Source organism: Rutidosis leptorrhynchoides, chromosome 1 (genome assembly GCF_046630445.1).
Source record: "Rutidosis leptorrhynchoides isolate AG116_Rl617_1_P2 chromosome 1, CSIRO_AGI_Rlap_v1, whole genome shotgun sequence".
NCBI classification, from domain to species: Eukaryota; Viridiplantae; Streptophyta; class Magnoliopsida; order Asterales; family Asteraceae; genus Rutidosis; species Rutidosis leptorrhynchoides.
In genome coordinates, this window is record NC_092333.1 from 554,211,069 (window position 1) to 554,228,687 (window position 17,619).

Genomic DNA, 17,619 nt, shown 5'->3' on the forward strand with positions numbered 1-17,619 from the left:
AAAATTAAAAATACTTGACTAACCTAATCTTATTACTACAACTAACTTAAAATTATAATCGCAAATTGAAATTACTAATTGGAATGATAATTGATACATAGTAAAAGGTGTCTAAAAATATTAAAGCTTACAGGAAAAACTAAATCCCAAATGGAAATAACTTAAAAAGAAACTAAAACTTAAAAAGGCGTCGCAAAATTCTAAAGCACCTAAATCTTAGTCTAAAGAAAAAGCACTTAAGGAATTCTACGGCAAAGCCTAAAAATCTAGGAGTAAAAATGACTATGGCAAAAACTAAGTTAAAAATTAAATATGAGCGAAAAATACAAATATTACGCTACAACAATTAAAAAGGGACAAAATATAAAAATATACAAAAAGTTGTAAAAATTACAATTTTTATAAAAATATTATTTTTATATTATTTATTTATTAAAACTACTAATTTTACAATTTAATTAAACTAATTTAACTAAAATATATAAATTAAATAAAAAGTAAAAGTAATTATAATAATAATAATTAGTTAGGGTTATAATAATAATAATTAATAATTAACCGTAATTAATGCTGAATTAGGGCTTCTGTCGGCGTGTCAGGTTATCTCCGCGACTTGCGGTATTTAATGCTTCAAACCCCGCGACTCGCGGGGTTCAGAAATTCAACTCTGGAGTAGTTTTAATTTACGCGTTTTTTTTTATTTATTTATCTATGTTTTCTAATTTTCTGTTTTAATATAAATAAAAGATATTTAAATAAAACTTATATTTTTATAAACTAAAATAAAAATAAAGAAACTTATAAAACTTTTTAACAAACTCTTAAAAATATATAAATTTTTGTTTTTCTTTTTATATTTTCGAATATTCAAAACGTATTTTTACAAAAGCGAATTTTAATAAAAGTAAATAAAATTTTTTTTTTTATATTAGCGTTGCGCTTCCGGCTTTTAAGAGAGTTCCCCGGCAGCGGCGCCAAAAATACTTGATGTCAAAGCTAAGGGATACGAAATAGTTTATATTTTACTAGGAAAAACTATTAAATAAGATAAAATTTTACACAAGATATTTATTTATTTATAGAATGGATATACTTAAACCTTGCTACAACACTTATAGGCAGTGTACCTAATCGTACAGTAGTGTAGTTTTTAGTAAGTCCGGTTCGTTCCACAGGGAATCTTTTTTAAACAAAGCTCAACGCTATATTAATTTACTTTTATAAAAATACAAACATATATATAAGTAATATTATTATTATAAAGGGGGGTTTTTACCGTTTAATGACCGGTTTATCGATTTTAAGACTTTAGTCGCAGTTAAAACCTAATGTAAAATATAAAATAAATACAAGACTTAAATTAAAGCGTAAAGTAAATAACGATAATGAAATTGCGAATAATAAAAGTGCGATAAAATAAACATGCGATAATTAAAAAGAACGATAATTAAAAGTGCAATTAAATAACAATAAATAAAAGTGCGATAATTAGAAGTGCAATTAAATATAAGATAAAGGAAATTAAATATGAAATAAAAGAATTATGCTTATTTAAACTTCCGTAATCATGATGTTTGACGTGTTGATTTTAGTTTTATGCCCATGGGTTAATTGTCCTTTGTCCTGGATTATTTAATATGTCCGTCTGGTTTTTGTCCATAACAGTCCATCAGTCGTAAATATAAAGTGCGAGTGTCCTCGTCAAATTATTCTTATACCCGAAGTTAAATATTCCAACTAATTGGGGATTCGAATTGTAACAAGGTTTTAATACTTTGTTTAATGAATACACCAGGTTATCGACTGCGTGTAAACCAAGGTTTTACTACTTTGTTAACAATTACACCAATTACCCTTGAATGTAATTCACCCCTGTTTCAACAAGTTTATTAACTATTAATCCATTTCCGTGTCCGGTTAAATGAACGATTATTCGTACATATAAATACCCCGCCCATCGTGTCCGATCGAGTGTATATGGTAATTTATAGGGACGCCCAATTGTAAATCTTTATATTAACATTAACAAACTATCATTTAGTTAAACAAATATAAAGCCCATTAATAGCTCATAGTCTAATTTCCACAAGTGTCGTTCTTTTGTCCAAACCCCAATTATGGTACAAAGTCCAATTACCCAATTTTAGTAATTAGCCCAACATCATGATTACTTCGTTTTAAATAAGCATAATAATAACTTAGCTACGAGACATTAATGTAAAAAGGTTGAACATAACTTACAATGATTAAAAATAGCGTAGCGTTACACGGACAGAATTTCGACTTACACCCTTACAACATTCGCTAACATACCCTTATTATTAGAATTATAATTAAAATTAAAATATAAATTATAAATATATATATATGTTTTACGTATGATAAGAGAAGAAAAAGATTATTTTTTACGATCAGAATTCGGTTGGCTTTATAGGCAGAATTTCATTTTGGGGCTCCGCGACTCGCGGTGAAATCCTCTTCAAACTCCGCGAGTCGCGGAGAATGAATTTACAGCTCAGTCCCTTTGGAGTCTTTCTCTGCCGACGGTTTTTATTTAAATATAATATATATATAATTAATATAATTAATTATATATTATATTATATTTATATACATAGTTAACTTGTAATTTTTAGTCCGTTGCATCGAGCGTTAAGAGTTGACTCTGGACCCGGTTCCGGATTTTCGAACGTCCTTGCGTACAATTTAATATCTTGTACTTTGCGTTTTGAATCTTGTACTCTTGTAATTTCGAGACGTTTCTTATCAATAATTGGAACCTTTTTGATTGTCATTTGTACTTTTGAGCTTTTTGGTCGTTTGCGTCTTCAATTCGTCGAATCTGTCTTTTGTCTTCACCTTTTATTATTTAAACGAATATCACTTGTAAATAGAACAATTGCAACTAAAAGCTTGTCTTTCTTGAGGAATAATGCTATGAAATATATGTTCGTTTTTAGCATTATCAGTGAGTCTGTAAGGAGCACGAGCTATTGGTGCAGCTCCTGGTACAAGATCTATTTGAAATTCAACGAATCGATGTGGGGGTAATCCCGATAATTCTTTCGGAAATACATCGAGAAATTCTTTTGCAATGGGAACATCATTGATGCTCTTTTCTTCAGTTTGTACTTTCTCGACGTGTGCTAGAACAGCATAGCAACCTTTTCTTATTAGTTTTTGTGCCTTCAAATTACTAATAAGATGTAGCTTCGTGTTGCCCTTTTCTCCGTACACCATTAAGGGTTTTCTTTTTTATCGTATAATGCGAATTGCATTTTTGTAACAAACGATCTCTGCTTTCACTTCTTTCAACCTGTCCATACCGATTATCACATCAAAACTCCCTAACTCTACTGGTATCAAATCAATCTTAAATGTTTCGCTAACCAGTTTAATTTCTCGATTCCGACATATATTATCTGCTGAAATTAATTTACCATTTGCTAATTCGAGTAAAAATTTACTATCCAAAGGCATCAATGGACAACTTAATTTAGCACAAAAATCTCTACTCATATAGCTTCTATCCACACCCGAATCAAATAAAACGTAAGCAGATTTATTGTCAATAAGAAACGTACCCGTAACAAGCTCCGGGTCTTCCTGTGCCTCTGCCGCATTAATATTGAAAACTCTTCCGCGGCCTTGTCCATTTGTGTTCTCCTGGTTTGGGCAATTTCTAATAATGTGGCCCCATTTTCCACATTTATAACAAACTACATTGGCATAACTTGCTCCGACACTACTTGCTCCGCCATTACTCGTTCCGACACCATTTGTTCCTTTCGTTCTATTAACCCCTGGTCCGTAGACCTCACACTTCGCCGCGCTATGACCATTTCTTTTACACTTGTTGCAAAATTTGGTGCAGAACCCCGAGTGATACTTTTCACGCCTTTGGCATAGCTGCTTCTGGTTGTTGTTGTTGTTGCGGTTATTATTGTTGTTGGGATGATTGTTGTAGTTTCTGTTGTTGTTGTTGTTGTTGTTGTTGTTGGGTTGTTTGTTGTAGTTGCGATTGATGTTGCGATTGTTGGGATAATTGTTGCGATTATTTTTGTAATTGCTGTTGTTGTTGTATTGGTGATTCTTATCACCGTTTTCCTCCCACTTTCTTTTGAATTGCTTCACATTGGCCTCTTCAGCAGTCTGTTCTTTAATTCTTTCTTCAATCTGGTTCACTAGTTTATGAGACATTCTACATGCCTGTTGTATGGAGGCGGGCTCTTGTGAACTTATATCTTCTTGGATTCTTTCCGGTAATCCTTTCACAAATGCGTCGATCTTCTCTTCCTCATCTTCGAACGCTCCCGGACACAATAGGCACAATTCTGTGAATCGTCTTTCGTACGTGGTAATATCAAATTCTTGGGTTCGTAACCCTCTATGTTCTGTCTTGAGCTTATTGACCTCGGTTCTGGGACGGTACTTCTCATTCATCAAGTGCTTGAATGCTGACCACAGTAGTGCGTACGCATCGTCTTATCCCACTTGCTCTAGATAGGTATTCCACCATGTTAACGCAGAACCTGTGAAGGTATGCGTAGCGTACTTCACTTTGTCCTCTTCAGTACACTTACTTATAGCAAACACCGATTCAACCTTCTCGGTCCACTGTTTCAATCCGATCGGTCCTTCGGTTCCATCAAATTCCAAAGGTTTGCAGGCAGTGAATTCTTTATAGGTGCATCCTACACGATTTCCTGTACTGCTAGATCCAAGGTTATTGTTGGTATGTAGCGCAGCCTGTACTGCGGCTATGTTTGAAGCTAGAAAAGTACGGAATTCCTCTTCATTCATATTCACGGTGTGTCGAGTAGTCGGTGCCATTTCCTTCAAAATAGTCAAATGGAACAAGTTAATCATACAGAATATTAAGAGTAGTTAATAGTATTTCGTAGCATAATATGAACTCATTTATAAAAGCTTTTTCTTCGTATTAGCGTTTTATAAGTTTAAATTCGGGTAGTACCTACCCGTTAAGTTCATACTTAGTAGCTAATATACGATTCAACTACTACAATTCTATATGAAAAACTGATTATAATAATATTTCACGTTCAAACTTTTACACAATATTTTACAAACTTACAATACCGCTTATTTTACATATAGCATGAAATATAGCACACAATAAATTTGATACAAGATGGTTGTGAAGATAATTCTAGCTAGTACACAAGTCGTTCAGCAAAGGCAATAAAGACACGTAATTCATACATCCAGAAACAAGTCATGCATTCTGGTTTTACTAGGATTACTTCCCATCCTTGGTCTTGTGGAACATAACCGTTATGGCCGTTGATAAGACAGCGTGTTGTAACGTCGTCAAAGGGACGAGGGTTACGTAATGTCCAACAGTCCAGTAACAATCTAAAAACCTCATTTCTTACCCCAATTACCGACTCCGTCACTTGTGGGAACGTTTTGTTTAATAGTTGTAGCCCGATGTTCTTGTTCTCACTTTGGTGAGAAGCGAACATTACTAATCTGTAAGCATAACATGCTTCTTTATGTTGCATGTTAGCCGCTTTTTCTAAATCACGAAGTCCAATATTCGGATATATTGAGTCAAAATAATTTCTTAACCCATTGTGTAAAATAGCATTTGGGTTCCCCGCAATATATGCATCAAAGTAAACACATCGTAACTTATGGATTTCCCAATGTGATATCCCCCATCTTTTGAACGAAAGCCTTTTATAAACCAAGGCATTCTTGGAACGTTCTTCGAATGTCTTACAAACTGATCTCGCCTTAAATAGTTGTGCCGAATAATTCTGACCGACTCTAGACAAGATTTCATCAATCATGTCTCCGGGTAGGGCTCTTAAAATATTGGGTTGTCTATCCATTTTGTGTTTTTATACTGTAAAATAGACAAGAGTTAGATTCATAAAAAAAATACTTATTAATACAAGCAATTTTTACATATATCATAAAGCATAAGCGCACTATATTACATATATTACACCATACGAATACAACTATCTTATCCCGACTCGCTTGTTTCTTCTTCTTCGGTTTTGGTTCGTTTTGCCAAGTTTCTAGGGATATATGATGTTCCCCTAATACGAGCCGTCATTTTCCACATTGGTTTAGAAAAACCTGGTGGTTTAGAGGTTCCCGGGTCATTGTTACAACTTAAGGACTTCGGGGGTTGACGATACATATAAAGTTCATCGGGGTTGGAATTAGATTTCTCTATTTTTATACCCTTTCCCTTATTATTTTCTTTTGCCTTTTTAAATTCAGTTGGGGTAATTTCTATAACATCATCGGAATTCTCGTCGGAATCCGATTCAGCGGAGAATTGGTAATCCTCCCAATATTTTGCTTCCTTGGCGGAAACACCATTGACCATAATTAACCTTGGTCGGTTGGTTGAGGATTTTCTTTTACTTAACCGTTTTATTATTTCCCCCACTGGTTCTATTTCTTCATCCGGTTCCGATTCTTCTTCCGGTTCCGATTCTTCTTCCGGTTCCTACTCTTCTTCCGGTTCCTCTTCGGGAACTTGTGAATCAGTCCACGAATCATTCCAATTTACATTTGACTCTTCATTATTATTAGGTGAGTCAATGGGACTTGTTCTAGAGGTAGACATCTATCACATAATATCAAACGCGTTAAGAGATTAATATATCACATAATATTCACATGTTAAAAATATATAGTTTCCAACAAAATTTGTTAAGCAATCATTTTTCAAGTAAACACGGTCGAAGTCCAGACTCACTAATGCATCCTAACAAACTCGATAAGACACACTTGAAAGGACCCGTTCATATACATTATAAACGATTCACAATAGTTGATTACATTGCGAGGTATTTGACCTCTATATGATACATTTTACAAACATTGCATTCGTTTTTAAAAGACAATCTTTCTTTACATCGAAAATTGACAGGTATGCATACCATTTCATAATATCCACTATCCAACTATAAATTGATTTAATAATAATCTTTGATGAACTCAATGACTCGAATGCAACGTTCTTCGAAATATGCTATGAAAGATTCCAAGTAATATCTTTAAAATGAGCAAATGCACAGCAGAAGATTTTTTTAACACCTGAGAATAAACATGCTTTAAAGTGTCAACCAAAAGGTTGGTGAGTTCATTAGTTTATCATAATCATTTATTTCCATCATTTTAATAGACCACAAGAATTTCATTTCCAGTTCTCATAAATATACGTCCCATGCATAGAGACAAAAATAATCATTCATATGGTGAACACCTGGTAACCGACATTAACTAGATACATATAAGAATATCCTCTATCATTCCGGGATCCTCCTTCGGACATGATATAAATTTTAAAGTACTAAAGCATCCGGTACTTTGGATGGGGTTTGTTAGGCCCAATAGATCTATCTTTAGGATTCGCGTCAATTAGGGTGTCTGTTCCCTAATTCTTAGATTACCAGACTTTAATAAAAAGGAGAATATTTGATTTCAATAATTCAACCATAGAATGTAGTTTCAATTACTTGTGTCTATTTCGTCAAACATTTATAAAAGCGCATGTATTCTCAGTCCCAAAAATATAAAGGGTAAAAAGGCAAATGAAACTCACCATACTATATTTCGTAGAAAAAATACATATAACGTCATTGAACAAGTGCAAGGTTGGCCTCAGATTCACGAACCTAAATTAATTATATATATTTATGTGTTGGTCAATATTTGTCTAACAAATTAGGTCAAGTCATAGTGTACCACAATCCTAATGCTCGAGACTAATATGCAAAAGTCAACAAAAGTAAATTTGACTCAAAATAATTTCCAAAAATCTATACATGATTAATATATAGTTTAAATATCGTCGTTTTATATTTTTAAATATTTTTTAAAAGATTTATTAGAGTAAATAATATAATTTATTTATTAATAAATAAAATTTTATATTAAATTTATATAATAAAATATACTTTTATATATATTAAGTAATAAAATTTATAGGGTTCATTTAATATCATAAAGATAATATGATAGGTATTATTATAGTAAGTTATTACACGTAGTAAAATATGTTTGTATCACATATTTATTTGATAAAATAATATCTATAATGATAGTAAGTAAAAGTTGTATTATTTTGTAATAATAATTATTATTATAAAAATATCAATATTTATAATTATTAAGATGACATTATGATAAAACGATGATTCTAATTATGATAACTTTAATATTTACGATAATTTTTAATATTATCTTTAAAATAATAATTTTATTTAAAATAATAATAATAATGATATTTTATAGTAACAATGACATTTCTATTAAAATGATATTTTTTGTTAAAATGATAGTTTTAATACTAACGATACTTTTAATAATAATAGTAGTGATAAAAATAATAAGAACGATAATTTTATCTAAATCAATATCTTATAATATTTTAATTTCAACATGATACTCTTACCCATTATTTCCTAATCGTTTCGTTTAATAGCTTTTAATCGTCTTTTATATCGTGTTCATAATAATGATAATAATAGTAATCAAAATAATTAGGTGTTACAAATATGTATTTTAATTACACAAATATTAATAATGATAGTTACTATAACATTATTAACGATAATACTAATAATTATCTTAATGATAATATAGTAATAATAATAATAACAATAACAATAACAATAACCATTTTTAAATAATGATATATATATTAATAATGATAATAATAATAATAATACCAATAATAATAATAATAATAATAATAATAATAATAATAATAATAATAATAATAATAATAATAATAATAATAATAATAATTGGATAATAATAATAATACTAATTATAACTTTAATGATAATAACAATAGTAATAAAAAAGATAACAATTTTTAATGATAAATCCCTTTTATTGATAAAGATAATAATAATGATAATAATAAGATAAAACTAGAACGACGATAAAAACGACGATAATAATAATCATTTTTTAAAAATATCAAAAATTCAATTGATTATAACTTCTAATCCGTTCATCCAAACCATTCGATATCTAAAGGAAAAGTTCTTAATTTTTCACTAGCTTTCCAAGGACATGCATATCTTATACCTTATCTCAATCGCAAGTGTAACTAATTCAAGATTCAACCTAACCTGTCTAAGGGCAATATCAAAAGTACAAGCATGCATAATCCTAAATACTCGAGCACTAGTCAGGGATACACTATTAGTATGTAAAAGTTAAATTATGAGTACTCACGTATCAATATTGAGATTCAATATTGCAGGAAAGGTACGTAGACGCAACGGAAATGATAAAAACTATATTGACCTCACGAGCATACCCATGAACCATACTCAATCACCTCCATAGCTATAACACATAATTTCCTTAATCCTATCACACTCGAAAAACAATTTCGAAATCACTCGGACAGTACTCCGTAGTAATATTTTATGTATACTAATAATATCTTGAAATAATACGGAGTAAATATATATATGTAAATCGATTGTGAGAGTTTAGAGAAAAATATTTTCAAGTTTCTATGAAATAATGAAACCTATTGAATTCTATTTATTATGGATTTTTGAATTATTAAAGTGAATTATTAAAGTATGAATTATTAAAGTAAATTATTAAAGTATGAATTATTAAAGTGAATTATTAAAGTATGAATTATTAAAGTGAATTATTAAAGTATGAATTATTAAAGTGAATTATTAAAGTATGAATTATTAAAGTTAAAGTAAAGTAAAAATAAAGTAAAGGTAAAGTTTAAATATAGTAAAAGTATAAAACTATGTACGTATAATACGCGTATAAATATATATAATATTAATTTAAATCGTTATATATTTAATAAAATAAAATATAAATATCTTTATCTTTATCATACTAGTTAAGTAATGAGTTGTCAAAAGTGGTTCTAGATATTTATAAAAGTTATATACGTTTTAATAATAAAGTTCATTTTAACCTGAAAACGTTTTTGTACGTTTGAAACTAAATAGATCAATCGAGTCTTTATGAGATTCAATCTTCCACTATCCTTTGTCTAGTTCTCAATGATTGACAAATTGTTCTTATTTATAAATCACTTTACCATTTTCCGAATATTGTTAAAATAGAAAGATTTCTCAAATCAACGTGGGCCTTTCAACAGAGACTTGTAATCATAATTCAATATATCTGATAATTCAATCATTTGATCTTATCTTCTAATTCTATTGATAAACATTTTGAAATAGATACAATCATATAAAGTATTTAATCTAATATTTTATTTACGTTTCAAGTTATAATATATATACACATATACATATATAATCATATTCGTTTAATGGTTCGTGAATCGTTGGAACTTGGTCGAGGTTGAATGAATGTATGAACATAGTTTAAAATTCTTGAAATTTAACTTAACAAATATTGCTTATCGTGTCGGAAACATATAAAGATTAAAGTTTAAATTTGGTTGGAAATTTCCGGGTTGTCACAGTACCTACCCGTTAAAGAAATTTCGTCCCGAAATTTAAGTGAAAAGGTCGTGAATGATAATAAGTATGTTTTCATGATGCATACGGGCTGAAAATTAGAGTTTTATTATCAGCGAATAATTTGGATAAACAATCCATTTATATGAAGAGTACGAATGAAGCTAACATAGACGAGTGAAATGAGTAAGTGTAGATTCATCTTATCATTTGACGTAGATATGATTGATTCTCAAATTTCAAGGGATTTGAAGAAAATCTTCTTAATAAGATTTGACTCTCTGGTAATCAAGGGAATTAGGATCCGCTTTAAATGCGATCGTCCATTTTAATTGTTCTGTCAGAGATTTCTTATAAATTCACCTCCTTCGTTTCCTTACAACTCACACCTTCTGTTGATGTATTTTATGCAAGTCCCTAGACATCTACCCACGTCCATTGCAGGTACAACAGTTTACAGGCCACCATGATTGCTCGTTATTATACTATCCGTGTTTGTATGTGGTTACAGGAACTGCAGGAACGAGATTTAGATGTTTGACTATGTTAGACTTAGTCAGACGTACGAGTGAAGCCTCACTAGTATGACTTACAGGCTCATACGCACGGTTGATGCTGAGCTAAGTCACAATTACAACCTAAATGAGAAGACACGAGTGAGTGATCACCCGTACTGCTGATGAAGCCAACTCGTACGTGTGATGAATGAATCGTATGGGTGAGTCAACAGCAGGGGTATATAAAGTCTTATGTTCTTCATTTTAAGTTAAGCCTCTCATTTGTTACACACACTCAGATCTAGTGAGCTCCTCCGATTCTCTCTCAGTCCAAATCACCCAGGTGGTGAATAATAGCTCTAGGTGTTGATCTAATCACACTTGATTTAGTTGTGGTTTGACTAAATTAATCAAAAAAAAACTTAACCTATTCACTAGAGGGTTTGATTCACTTATTCCGCCATTGTGTAAGTTAAATCTGTTGATTTCTAAGTTCCTAGTCATGTTTCATCACCTTCTATTCTTTCCCCCTCAACTCATATTTTAAAGTATTCATCAATATGCTCCATCCAGTTCTGATTCTCGATATACTTCTTACTTTCATATCGGCCATTCTTCTTTTTCATCTACCGCCAGAAGAATCTATTTACTTCTACTATACTCTTGGGTTTATAGTGTTTCTAGTTCTCCCGTGTCTTTATATTGCTATATGCATCGATATATATGGTTTATAATTTCTGGTTTATTGTTGGGCTTTATATGTTCCCTTATATTTCAAAGTCTCTGCTTCTGTCTTCTATAATCATTATCATTCACAGTTAATGCTCTCTTTCATTTGCTGCAATTTATACCTCAATTTCTATTTTGGAGTTTTGTCCTTTCGTTTCTTCTTCTTGCGATTAAGCACCGCTTGTAATGGTCCAGAATTCACAGATATGAATTTCGGAATGAACATTGTTAATGTTCTAGGAAGGAAATTGTGATGGCACGATCTTGACTTGTCAAATTACTAGAATACCTTGGAAAAGGCCGAATCATCAAGAAATATTTTCTTGATATTTTAGAGGTTAAATAGAATACAAGAGTCGTATAACATGGCACATGATGATGTTATGATCTGTGAATCATCACGTTCCATTTAGAAACTCAGCATGACTTACTGTAATATAATCACGTTGATCAAGTGTCATTATATTATACTAATTCATGCTTCAGTTCCCAACACTACTTCAAAATATTCCTATTTTAAACTTGAATGTTTCAGAATTTAGAAACTAAAATAGTTTCTTTTATGATGTAATACAGATAGCGCGAAGAGGTAAATGATTTCAAATAAGAAAAATTAAGAAAATATCTTCAAAAATATGGAGGATATTTATAATGAAAGATATGATGATATTTTAGAATATCTAAGATCAGAGGATGATGAAGAATATTATTCACAAGGGTTTAGAGTCAGGAGTAAGGTATTTGATAATAATTTCAGCAGACACTGAATCATTTGGATTCTTTGAAGGCAGGTTTAGTCTTTGTGATTTGTCCATAGCCTCCTTCATGGTTTGCTTAATCCGTTTTCCAGTTCCAAACCTTCTCTTTTTCTAAGCTTTTCCAACACACTATCCTTTATTATCAAACTTTTGACTGTTAAGGTCGTTTACAGTTTTTGCTGCTTCATCAGCATTTTCCAAACTTCGGAGAACTAGTTCGCAGTTTAGGGTGTTTTTCAGAAACTTCACATTCAAAGTATATAAGTCTAGGAGATAGACGTTATATATACACCTATAACCGTTGGCAGAGACATGCTGCAAGATTTCAAAATACTAATTGCTGATTCCCAGTAATTGGCATGACAATTCTTGTTACAAGATGCGGATGAGTAAATGATGAGGTTTCAATAAATATAATGACTTTTCGGAAAGTCAAAGATCAGTGAAGTTGTTGGTAAGTTTATTTTTAATGTGGTGAGACATAAAAGGTTCTCCGGTAACGATGACGAAAGGGCAACGTCTATATCAAGGTTATAATAAGACTGTTTCAACTGAAAAGTCGAAGTTGACTTGCTAAAGCTGTGACAAAACTGACTAATTTGAAAAGGAATCGCAAAGTTATTTTTGCTAATAAATGCCAAAGGGTCTGACATGGATACGTGTTAAATTATGACTCTGGTTTCGAGAGCTTTTCAGATGCAAGACTGTGGTTAATATGTGGTTGGATCATCATCTCGATTGTTCATTATTTGAAGTGTCTTCAGGAATTTCGAAGGGTTTTGAACACAGATTGTAATCGTTAATATACATATGATGTTCTAACACATTTTTGAAGTCAAAGTATAGCTTGTGAAAGATGTAAGGATCTAAGAGTGATGATTTCGGTCATATCTAGAGTTGAATTCTGAGATTTCAAAATCAGAATATGTAATTAAATTTTGAATGAGTGTGGTTGTTTTGATTTCTATAAAAGAATATATATTGTTTGAGAAAATAGTGAGTATAGTTGATGATTGCTGAATCAGATTCGAAGAATGTAACATATTAATTGTGAATTTATATATCTCTCGGGTATTACCTACCCGTTAAAAAAAATATTTCACAATTAATATTTTGTACAAAAGAATTTTTATTACAGCCTTTTTGAAAATATATATATATGTATATTTTCTTCAGATGTAACATCGATTTAATGAGTTAATATTAAATTAAACTCATTTAATTTACTGTTGAAACTAGAATTGAATAATCCCTTAAAGGCTTTAGAGATTACATAAGTATTACTTCAATAATATTGAAATTATGAATCAATACTTCGTTATTTGTTGGGACATGATGTTGGTTTTCATTAAATTCTTGTGAACTTCGCAAAATACGAATGATGTTATCTGAAAAGTTTCGAGTACATTGATGACGAAAGTGTAAAATCAACATATATTTGAATAATACACTTGATTTATTATGAATTGGAATTTATTGAATTGAGACAGAGGTTGTAGTTAACGATAGTTAAGTTGCGGACGAAGGACGTGCATTATTGCATATTAGTAATATGAATTAACCGAGTAGTTAAGATTCACACATAATAGCTTAGTACGGAAAGATTTATTATGGTTTAAAGATTTATATATAAGATATACATATAAATCCTTCAGTGGAAATGAGTTAATTCTTCATAACTCGTTGATATAATATACTCGTTGTTGATTCATAATGATGTCTGCGGTGATTCTTGAACTGACGGAGCTTGTGAGGTTATAGGTGCTGCTAATGCTGATGCTGACAACACTGACGATGCTGGTGATGCTGGCGGTACTGTTGATGATGTTGGTAAAACAAGTCTAGTTTGTAAATCGTGCACCATTCTGGTCAGGGTTTCTTTTATCATTTCGGTTCACTCATCTAATTTATGGTTAGATCTAGAATAAGTAATCTCTAAAATTTTAGAGATTACATAATCACCGTAAAATATTTCTCCGATGAAGTCATGAATTAATACTTCATCATTTGTTGTTGTTGGTCTTCCATATTATTTATAGGACTTATGACCTTGATGCTCGTGGGACAGATTGTGGAGTTGAGGTTTACGACGCGGTTGTGGTTGGGGGTGGTAATGGTACTGTTGACGTTGATGTTGGTGGTACTGATTATGCTGTTGGTGCTGCTGCTGGTGTTTGTAACCTTTGCACCATATTCTCCAAAGCCACTACCCGAGCGCGAAGCTCGTTGACTTCTTCTATTACACCGGGATGATTGTCGGTTCAGACAAGCGGATAAATAAAATCTAGAATTTGATGTAGTATATAATCGTGACGAGATACTCTGGAAATGAGAGAGAAAATGGTGTTTCGGACAGGTTCGCCGGTAAGTGCTTCAGGTTCTTCGTCAAGAGGACAATGTGGTGGATGGAAGGGATCACCTTCTTCTTTTCTCCAATGATTGAGGAGGCTACGAACCAATCCCCAATTCATCCAGAATAGGTGATGACTGATTGGTTGATCCATTCCGGTTACACTACTTTCGGAGCTTGAGTGGGATTCCATTTCATAATCTGAGGAACTTGAACTAATGACGAATTCCATTTCGTATGATTGAATAAAGGATTTTTCGATATGAAATGATTTTCCGGCTATCGAATGGTATTCTAATTACATAGAATATCTATATATATAGAGCAAAAAATTTCGTAGATTACGGAGGAATTTACGAAATATGTCAGACAAAGTTTAAAGTTACAGATACGATAAGATATGATTTAGTAGATACGCTAAGATATGAATTTTGTCTATACACTACTCATGCAATTAATGTAGCAAGACGTGTTTAGACTAATAATGATAAGCAAGTAATTTCTTAAGGATGATAAGCAGATGATTTCCGACTAGAAATGATAAGCAAAACTTTTGACATGTAGACACGGTCGAAGTCCAGACTCACTAATGCATCCTAACGACTTATCAGTTAGACACACTAATGCAGACCTGGTTCACTAAGACCACCGCTCTGATACCAACTGAAAGGACCCGTTCATATACATTATAAATGATTCACAATAGTTGATTACATTGCGAGGTATTTGACCTCTATATGATACATTTTACAAACATTGCATTCGTTTTTAAAAGACAATCTTTCTTTACATCGAAAATTGACAGGTATGCATACCATTTCATAATATCCACTATCCAACTATAAATTGATTTAATAATAATCTTTGATGAACTCAATGACTCGAATGCAACGTTCTTCGAAATATGCTATGAAAGATTCCAAGTAATATCTTTAAAATGAGCAAATGCACAGCAGAAGATTTCTTTAATACCTGAGAATAAACATGCTTTAAAGTGTCAACCAAAAGGTTGGTGAGTTCATTAGTTTATCATAATCATTTATTTCCATCATTTTAATAGACCACAAGAATTTCATTTCCAGTTCTCATAAATATACGTCCCATGCATAGAGACAAAAATAATCATTCATATGGTGAACACCTGGTAACCGACATTAACTAGATACATATAAGAATATCCCCTATCATTCCGGGATCCTCCTTCGGACATGATATAAATTTCGAAGTACTAAAGCATCCGGTACTTTGGATGGGGTTTGTTAGGCCCAATAGATCTATCTTTAGGATCCGCGTCAATTAGGGTGTCTGTTCCCTAATTCTTAGATTACCAGACTTTAATAAAAAGGGGCATATTCGATTTCGATAATTCAACCATAGAATGTAGTTTCAATTACTTGTGTCTATTTCGTCAAACATTTATAAAAGCGCATGTATTCTCAGTCCCAAAAATATAAAGGGTAAAAAGGCAAATGAAACTCACCATACTGTATTTCGTAGTAAAAATACATATAACGTCATTGAACAAGTGCAAGGTTGGCCTCAGATTCACGAACCTAAATTAATTATATATATTTATGTGTTGGTCAATATTTGTCTAACAAATTAGGTCAAGTCATAGTGTACCACAATCCTAATGCTCGAGACTAATATGCAAAAGTCAACAAAAGTAAATTTGACTCAAAATAATTTCCAAAAATCTATACATGATTAATATATAGTTTAAATATCGTCGTTTTATATTTTTAAATATTTTTTAAAAGATTTATTAGAGTAAATAATATAATTTATTTATTAATAAATAAAATTTTATATTAAATTTATATGATAAAATATACTTTTATATATATTAAGTAATAAAATTTATAGGGTTCATTTAATATCATAAAGATAATATGATAGGTATTATTATAGTAAGTTATTACACGTAGTAAAATATGTTTGTATCACATATTTATTTGATAAAATAATATCTATAATGATAGTAAGTAAAAGTTGTATTATTTTGTAATAATAATTATTATTAATATAGAAATATCAATATTTATAATTACTAAGATGACATTATGATAAAACGATGATTCTAATTATGATAACTTTAATATTTACGATAATTTTTAATATTATCTTTAAAATAATAATTTTATTTAAAATAATAATAATTATGATATTTTATAGTAACAATGACATTTCTATTAAAATGATAATTTTTGTTAAAATGATAGTTTTAATACTAACGATACTTTTAATAATAATAGTAGTGATAAAAATAATAAGAACGATAATTTTATCTAAATCAATATCTTATAATATTTTAATTTCAACATGATACTCTTACCCATTATTTCCTAATCGTTTCGTTTAATAGCTTTTAATCGTCTTTTATATCGTGTTCATAATAATGATAATAATAGTAATCAAAATAATTAGGTGTTACAAATATGTATTTTAATTACACAAATATTAATAATGATAGTTACTATAACATTATTAACGATAATACTAATAATTATCTTAATTATAATATTATAATAATAATAACAATAAGAATAACCATTTTTAAATAATGATATATATATTAATAATGATAATAATAATAATAATAATAATACCAATAATAATAATAATAATAATAATAATAATAATAATAATAATAATAATTGGATAATAATAATAATACTAATTATAACTTTAATGATAATAACGATAGTAATAAAAAAAATAACAATTTTTAATGATAAATCCCTTTTATTGATAAAGATAATAATAATGATAATAATAAGATAAAACTAGAACGACGATAAAAACGACGATAA